Source organism: Bactrocera tryoni, chromosome 4 (genome assembly GCF_016617805.1).
Source record: "Bactrocera tryoni isolate S06 chromosome 4, CSIRO_BtryS06_freeze2, whole genome shotgun sequence".
Lineage (NCBI taxonomy): Eukaryota > Metazoa > Arthropoda > Insecta > Diptera > Tephritidae > Bactrocera > Bactrocera tryoni.
The window spans coordinates 60,591,010-60,599,641 of record NC_052502.1 but is presented as its reverse complement, the minus strand read 5'-3'; the positions used below and the strand labels follow the sequence as shown (position 1 = coordinate 60,599,641).

Here is an 8,632-nt window from a genome sequence, read left to right as displayed (position 1 = left end):
AGAGATTTGATTAATTATAATTTACGATGCCGAGGAGAAGTCGACCTGACTTAGGTCATCGCTGCTAATCACACGTGCTAACCGCAATGATGACCAGACAGAGGCAGATCAAGAACATAGTCGTATTGCTATGGCGTTATTATGTGAGTGACAGTGAAGTAGATAGGCTTAGAATGCAACGAGGTCGTACACATCAAACACAACAAGCAAGCACAACATAATGAAATTGACCGAATCCGCAGACATAGAGCTCCTGTGATTCTTGAACCAGCTGCATTCCACTATGATCCGGCAATTGATTACTGATGTTAAAATACGCTGGTGAATCTAGTGGATTATGTTGTGGTGGAAGAAAAGTAAAATTGCCGCAATTGGTCCCACCACCAGATCTTTTACGCTTTTTAGTTTCTGGGATTGGAAATGATTCTAAGCACTTATTGGCCAACATTCAGAAATATCATCTTTTGGCGCTATACATATTATACAAGACAATTTCATGCCCATTTTCAAGGAATATTTTTATATAATATTCAAGTTTGTACTCAAATATATATATGGGAAATAATTAATGGACAAATTTTTAAAAATTACAGATACAAGGATAAATTTATCACTTACTTGGGGCACTGTTACCACTACCTAATGCAGACCATCATTTTTTAAAAAATTTTCAATTCAACTTCCGCACATCAATCGTTGTGCTTACAATCCAACAGTGAAGAGAACCATTGTCCAAGAATTACAAATGTTTCTTTGTCAGAATAACAATTTAGTAAATATGTTCAAAATAGCATTGGATCGGATGCTATCTGATAGTCATAATATTATCATTCGAGTTGACAAAATGGGTCTATGAAATAACTCCCACGAAATAAGTCCCACTTTTAAAAACGAAATAAGTCCCACCAAAAATTGCTTGAAAAAATAAATAGCTCCCACGAAATAAGTCCCACTTTTGAAAACATTAAGTCCCACCAAAATGAAATGATTTAAAAATTTACTTGAAATGAAATAACTCCCACTCAAAATGAAATAACTCCCCCGTGAATAATATATTTCTTAAATGAAATAAGTCCCACTTTTTCACTGTTTAATGCGATTTCAAATAAGAAGTATTTGGCTCTTCGAAAAAAACACTCGTCGAATAATATGAATAATCAAAGCAGAGGAATAATAAAGAAAAATCGTATGCAAGCTTGCAGAAGGCTTCTTAATGGAATGGATATTACGAATTTTGATAGAGTTCCAGAATTTATTACTAATTCTTTTTTCGATCAAGGAACGTATAGAGAACGCCTACTAGTAACAACGTTTGGATTGGTAAATGGATTAAGTACAGATCAATTGTTCTTATTATTAAGATGGAAACCGTTTCGGAAGGACCATCAGATTAAAATTATCGACCTTTATAAATGGCTTGAAGATCCAGTGCATGGTAGACGGTATTATAGTTTTAACGTGGCATTGGGATTAGTTGTATTTTGTAATGGTGATATTAGAAAACATGGAACATGAATTCCAATTTCCTACTAAAAATATAATAAAACACATAGTACATACATAATTACGTCAACATTTTTTTTTAATGTTGTTTTTCCAGTAGTTAAGTTCGGTACCTATTTGCACACATTTCTTTAAAGTTTTTTTTATTATAGTAAGTATAAAGTAATTAATAACAAAAAAAGTAGAGCCATGAGAGATAAGGACAAAAAATTATGGTTGTCCCTTTTACGAAATGTCCAATATATAACTTTTTCATAAGAAAAAAATGAGAAATAAAGTCATAATGGCCTTATATTTCATGCTCTATCGCACCCCTCCATAAAAAAATCATTTATTTATCAGATAAATATTTGAAGAGTTTCATGAACTTCTGCACGATAGAATGGACATACTAGTTTACTGGATTGATCAATTTTCTGAGTTTGCATTGTAAAACAGCAAATTTTCAAGTGCTTACAAGGAAAATATAAGATATTTGGCTGCTTTATGAAACAAACCACACACATATTATTATTAATTGTATTCTGGTTGGTTTCAATATGGTTTAACGACTCGTCTTCAATGTCCTCTTCCAAATATGATAAATAACGGAACTTTTTGAAAGCATATTCTACAATACAATACATTTTTTTTAAAAAGCAACAAAAATAACATTATGAAATTCAATGAGAAACAACGTGAAGAGCAACAAATAACGGCAAAAATTATTAAGCATTCACTTAAAATGCAAAATTATGAAAATGAAATAAGTCCCACTTAAAACGAAATAAATATAAATTTAGGGGTATGAAATAACTCCCACTTTACAAAACGAATTTATTTCCACTCAAAACGAAATAAGTCCCACTTAAAATAAAAACGTGTAACGAAATAAGTCCTACTTTTAAAAACGAAATAACTCCCACTTTCGAAATAGCAATTTTTGGTGGGACTTATTTCGTGGGAGTTATTTCATAGACCCGACAAAAACCTGCCGGTGAACGCACATGGAGGTTCAATTCACCTGCCATTGACGAAATGACTGTTGTCATTGTAGGAGAAAATTTACAATCTAGAGATATTGTGCTTCATCGTCGAAATAGTGATTTAAAACGTGTATTTGACCACACAGGTTACAAAGCATTACAATATCCTTTGATCTTCTGGCATGGGGAAGATGGATACATTTTAATATAAAAATAGTTAATCAATTTACAGGTAAATAAATTGAACAAGATTAAATAATATTTTTAAATTCAATTCATCTAAGGAACAAATTAAACATTTACTATTTTTGATTGCAGGTGCTGAAAAAAGCAAAAATGCGATGATATAAATGCCGATGGCAATGTGAATAATGTGGGAAAAATGACAATTTTACCAACTACTTACATATATGGGAAGCCCACGCCACAACCATGAATATATTCACGATGCTATGTCATATGTTAGGTATTATAGCCGCCCAGACTTATTTGTTACATTCACATGTAAACCAAAATGGTCCGAAATCATGAGGGAATTGCTACATATCCAAACACCAGTTGATAAACATGGCATAACTGCCAGAATTTTTAAACAAAAATAAAAATCTTTCATGAATTTTTTAATAAAGCATTGTGTTTATGGCCGAGTCCGTTGTTGGATATACTCTGTAGAATGGCAAACACGTGGATTGCCACATGTGCTCATCTTAGTCTGGTTAATGGACAAAATAAGGCCAGTTGAGATTGATTCCAAAATTTCAGCTGAAATTCAAGATGAAACAGTTGACCCAAATTTGAATGCAGTAGATACATGATACATGGACCTTGCGGACTTTTCAACTACAATTCATCTTGTATGGTCCACGGCAAGTGCTCCACGCGATACCCAAGGGACATGCTTGCTGAAACCATAACGAGAAATGATGGATTTTCAATGTATCGTCGGCGATTAGTTGCGGGCAATAGGCGATCGGTAGGATCGGTAAAGGTAAAAGGACAAAATGTTGATGTAGACAATCGTTGGATTGTACCATACTCGCCAATATTATCCAAAGCTTTTGAGACTCATATAAATGTGAAATATTGAAATTCTGTGAAGTCGATAAAGTACATATGCAAATATGTTAACAAAGGTAGCGAAATGGCTGTCTTTGCTGTAACCAAAGCATATGTAGTGATATCACAGTACCAGATGGGAGTGGCAACGAATCAATTTGGCGTATCTTTTTATTTGCGATAGCTACCCTACAGTAGTTCATTTGGCGGTCCATTTTAAAAATGATCACCGAATTTATTTTAATAAATCGAGAGCGACACGTCCACCGTCGATAACATTAACAAGTTTCTTCAAAGTCTGCCAAACTGATGATATGGCACGCTATTACACATGTAATGCATCATCGATATAGTTTCTACCACCAGTTGAAGAACATCCAAATGTAAGTATTTGCTTCAGACGCTCTGGGTCGCTTCTACACAGTACATCCAAATAACGATGAATGTTATTAATTAGCGGTTGTTTTTGGTGAGTGTGCGTGGTCCGACATCGCTTAAACAACTAAGAACTCTTAATAGACTGTGTGCGACTTACCGTGAGGAATGTCAATTATTACATTTACTTGAAAGCGATTCGCACTGGGATGATACGGCCAAGGATTGCAATTATCATATTGAAATTTTCCCCCTTGAATCCAAAAGATTTGTAGGTTAAGTATAGAGATGACATATTTGAGGCTATTTTGCATCGTGTGCGCCGTCAAATTTTGAATCCTACACTACAAATGAATACAGAAATTTACAATGAGACATTGATAATGATAGAAGATATGTATTTATTTATGGCAAATAACGTATTGTCATGTTTGGGATTGATAGCACCCAATCGTCATATGCACGTGCATTAAAGCATTGGGCTATACAGTTCGTATAAATGTTCCACAATTAAATCAACAACAAAGAATTGCGTACGACACTTATAGAAGCTGTAAACAGTGGATCTGGTGGAATTTATTTCCTTGTTGCTTCCGGTGGAACCGTTACTACCAAAATATTTTCGGTGGGGCTATGATTCTGCTGTCAGTTCATTTTCGCCAGACTCTTCCAGTTATGCCCCGATCAATAGTTAAAAGTAAATACAGCAAATGTGTTTGCGAAGCAGTTCTGAGACATTTGAAATAATAAAGTCGCAGTGGACACCTCGACCGGATTCATCATTAACCACAGATTTCTGTCACAGAATCAAAAGAGGAGCTTATTCAGCGTGTTTTCCCTTATATAGCGCAATAGTTCAATAATCATAATTGGCTTGGTGAACGAAATTTTGACGGCGAAAAATAAAGATGTTGAGAATCTCTATGCGACCATTCACAATTTTCTTAAAACCATCTTCTTTGTTTACTTACGCACCGCATATCAAAACAAAAAATATAGTTTATGCGACAGCTTTAAATTGATTAATAAACTGTATCATAACAGTGTGTGTCTGTCACTATCAAATTATCTAAAGCCAGCATTTCAGAAAAACTCTGTTTGTAAGTAAGAAACATGATGTGCCGAAAATAATAATAAAACTTCATTCAAAAAATTATTTTTTTTTAACTATGGATTCATTTTTTTGTTTTAAATTTTATTTATACAAAAATTTATGTCTTTTATCTATCCATTGAAACAGAACAAAATCTGCCGGATTAGCTATTAGGCAAGTAGTAGGCTCTAGGTTGCATGTTTTTTTTTTAATACAGGGACTGTCAGAGGTAACTCTGACTTTGTGTAGTTTGATGAATTCTTCACTTGTCTGAATTTTAGGCAAGTTTAATAGTGTCAATACTTGTTTATGGACTAGTATTCTTTCGTTTTCGTATCTAGCTTTTAGAGCTTGCCAAGCCAAATTGAAATTATCGTCATTTGATGCGAACTGTTTGACTATTACGCCTGCTTGACCTTTTGTTTTGTATCGGAGTTTATATAATTTTTGTGCTTTTTATACTCTCGCAACAAAGTTGCTAAGGAATACTCTCCTTTTGTTCACATAACGGTTGTTTGTAAGTCCTAAAACTAAAAGAGTCAGATATAGGGTTATACATATATACCAAAGTGATCAGGGTGACGAGTAGAGTTGAAATCCGGATGTCTGTCTGTCCGTCCGTGCAAGCTGTAACTTGAGTAAAAATTGAAATAGCTGATGATGAAACTTGGTATACGTATTTCTTGGCTCCATAAGAAAGTTAAGTTCGAAGATGGGCAAAATCGGCCTACTGCCACGCCCACAAAATGGCGGAAACCGAAAACCTATAAAGTGTCATAACTAAGCCATAAATAAAGATATTAAAGTCAAATTTGGCACAAAGGATCGCATTAGGAAGGGGCATATTTGGACGTAATTCTTTTGGAAAAGTGGGTGTGGCCCCGCCCCCTACTAAGTTTTTTGTACATATCTCGGAAACTACTCAAGCTATGTCAACCAAAGTTTATAGAGTCCTTTTGTTCAGGCATTTCTATATACAGTTCAAAATGGAAGAAATCGGATAATAACCACGCCCACCTCCCATACAAAGGTTATGTTGAATATCACTAAAAGTGCGTTAACCGACTAACAAAAAACGTCAGAAACACTAAATTTTACGGACGAAATGGCAGAAGGAAGCTGCACCCAGGCTTTTTTTTTAAATTGAAAATGGGCGTGGCGTTGCCCACTTATGGACCAAAAATCATATCTCAGGAGCTACTTTACCGATTTCAATGAAATTCAGTATATAATATTTTCTTAACACCCTGATGACATGTACGAAATATGGGTGAAATCTGTTCACAACCACGCCTTCTTCCAATATAACGCTATTTTGAATCCCATCTGATGCCTTCTCTGTATAAACAGAACACAGCAGTTCAAGTACGTCACCAAAGAAAGCAACATAGCGGTTATTGGCCTTGAACGATATGAGATCAGCAGTATCAAATGGGTCGATATGTGAACTGCAATAAAGCGCTTTGTAGGATATTTACTTTTGCAATTCATGAAAGTTTTCCGACTGTTTTGCGTCTCGCGGTTCAACTTCATTTGAGTCATCGCGTATTGTGAATGGTACAGTGTGTGCAACATTTTGAGAAGCATGCCAGCAGTAGCATTTGCTGGAACATGATAATCACTGGAAACAGACGAAGGACAATGCGATAGTACTTCGCATGCCACTGAAGTTCGCATACTTTTCGCGAAGATCATTTCGACATATTCGCCTTTAAATTCCCGTTAATTATGGGATACGAAAAAATGACATTGCCGATGACATTTTACATTGTATTCGCTAAGAATTGGAAATGGGCAAATTTCGGTTGATACTTCCAGTGGTTTGATATCAATTTCACCTCCCTTTCTTCAACGGAAGATGAACTCATCACGAATGTTTATCCGAACATTGGCCAATTTATCGTAACTGCGATAGCTTGAGTGCACGAGCAATTTTAGCTGCCAAAATTACCGATGTTAGTGATTTAAACTGGAAGATTCAAAGTCAAGTTCCGGGGGGTTTGCGCTCATATAAATCGATCGATCGTCTTGACAAGGAAGACGAAACCGTAAATTATCCAGTGGAATTTCCAAATACCATACCAAGCCTGCCCCAGCATCATTTGCGTCTTAAAGTTGGATCTGTCATTATTATGTTTCACAATCTTCATGCGCCGAAACTGTGTAATATAACCCGAATGATTATGACGTAGTTATCGAATACAAGGGACAGCCATTTCAGTTGAAACGTATTCAATTTCCAGGGAAAATTGACCTTGCGTTGACAATCAACAGGACACAAGGAAATCGGGAAATGCTATGTTTTTCACACGGCCAGATATATGTGGTGTGTTGACGAGTTGGAAACCCATCTTCTCTATATATTTACGCACCAGAACAGAAATTAAAAAGTTATGTTTCTTAAGTTGCGATACATAAAAAAAATGTAGAAAAATCGTAAATAAATCATTTTCGACAGAATATAATTTCAACTTTTTTTCATTTCAAAACACATAATTTCACGCAGGACAACGGCTGCGGGGTCAGCTAGTAAGTATATACATTAGGAACCAATAATGAGAATGGAATAAAACTTTACGCAAATACGGTATTTGAAAAATATGTAAATGGCGGATAATGAAATCTCGATTATCACTTTATCATGCGAGAGTATAAAATGTTCGGTGACACCCGAACTTAGCCCTTCCTTACTTATTATAGTTTGGGATGGTTGATGTAAACGGCTGTTATAAACATATCCTGGAATTCTTTATAACCTCCATGAAATGTTTCTGTGTCACATGCGGGCACAACGAGGTGGATGCCTGAACTTGCCTATTGATTATCTATTTGTGGCAGCTCTACTCTCGTTTGTGAAGTAGATGCACTTGCTTTTATTAGCTTTAATTGATCGGAGATCATAGCTTTTGTTTCTTCATACTGGCCTAAGCAGTTTTCGTGCATTGCGTAAGCCGAGGATTTAAAAATTTTAGGTATATATGAATCGTCAAATTCTACCATGGCGTCATGAGCGGCTTGGAGACGTGTCAAAAAATTAGTGAGTTGTATAATTTTGATTTCTAGTACCGATTCCGAGTAGTCTTGAATCGGTGAAGAAGAAAATCTAGTGCAGCATCTTGTTAATCTTTCACTTTCTGAAATAAATTTAACAACTGTTGGTCGTGTGAGTCCTTCAGGTGTATTTTGATTTGTGTCGTTATTAACCATTTTTGTTATATTATATATTGAAATACTTGTCAAAAGGAATTAAATTTTTCTAATATATAGTAATTACATATATGAAACAATAAAGTAAACAAAATTTAATACTCTTTCATGTAAATAAAAGTTTGTTATTTCGGATTATTTTGCTAAAAATCAATATCTATCTATTCTGCTGAAGATTTATGGTATTTTGCGTATTGGCAACGGCGATATAGTACGTCGACATGGAGTTAGTTAAGAAGACCTCCAATCCAATGAGGAGGAGAAGGACACGTTGCACTTGGAGTCTTCAAGTGGCGGCAAACAGCGAAAAGGAAGGAAGGCTATAATCGCGTAAGGGGTGTCTAAGCCAATAAAAAAATACAGATAAATCGGATGGAAACTACAGTACCACAAAAAAAAAATAATTTTAGCCGAAAAACTGTGTGTTATTATG

General features: G+C 35.1%; 1 pseudogene; it reads right to left on the bottom strand.

Moving 5' to 3' along the window:
- Positions 1-8,632, bottom strand: part of LOC120774636 — a 77,056-nt pseudogene that overhangs the window by 63,166 nt on the left and 5,258 nt on the right.